The sequence below is a fragment of the Alosa pseudoharengus genome, unplaced genomic scaffold (genome assembly GCF_046254945.1).
Source record: "Alosa pseudoharengus isolate Yale_2024_CS ecotype anadromous, Long Island Sound unplaced genomic scaffold, YU_APseudo_1.1 YU_APseudo_1.1_scf_7, whole genome shotgun sequence".
NCBI lineage: Eukaryota > Metazoa > Chordata > Actinopteri > Clupeiformes > Clupeidae > Alosa > Alosa pseudoharengus.
In genome coordinates this window covers 7,647,971-7,648,815 of record NW_027468859.1, presented here as the reverse complement: position 1 = coordinate 7,648,815, position 845 = coordinate 7,647,971, and positions in this window count along the sequence as shown.

Below are 845 nucleotides of genomic sequence, written 5' to 3'. Positions count from 1 at the left end.
TAAATGGTGTGCTTGATTAAACAATGGAATTAATTCAAGGGGACCGGTGGTGATGGGTGGGGGGGTCATGCTGTCAATCATGCTAATTGTACTCCGACAGTGGCAGTGGCGGCAGAGCAGGTTTGGTTATTAGCCACTCGAAAGGGCAGGTTGTGTTTGCCCCCGTGTGTGTGTGTGTGTGTGTGTGTGCGTGTGTGTGTATGTGTGTGTGACAGAGAGATTGTGCGTGTGAATATATTAACTTGTTTACATTGATATGCGCTTCAGAAATATATGGAAAAGGAGAAGTTGTGCCCTTGAATGAGTGTTTTCTTATGTGTGTGTATTTGTGCGTGTACTTATGTACGTTGTACTTGTGTGTGTAATTGTGTGTGTGTGCGTGTGTGTGTGTGTGTGACAGAACAAGGGAGATGGAGATGTTGTCTCTGTGTGTGTTCTACTATACTAGTCTGTGTGGTCTGTGTACTAGTGTAGAGAAGAGAGAGGGAGAATTTGTGTTCATGCTGTTTATGCAGGAAAGGCACAGAGAGGGTGAGTAATAGCGATGGAGAGACAGGGGCTGAGAGAGAGAGATGGAAAGAGAGAGAGAAAGAGGGAGATAAGGAGGGTAAGAAAGATAGACAGAGGGAGAGAGCGAGAAAAAGAGGGAGAGAGAGGCAGCGTGAGATGTGAGCACTCCCGGCTGCATGAGTGGCTTTGTCTCCACGGAGACCAAGATTTGCAGGGAAGCAGTGAGAGCAGTCGAGCAGTTGGCAACTTTGGACAGTTTGGGAAAGGCTTGACCCTCTGTGGAGTTCCATCTTCTCTTTCTCTGTCTCTCTCTCTCTCTCTCTTTCTCTCTAGGT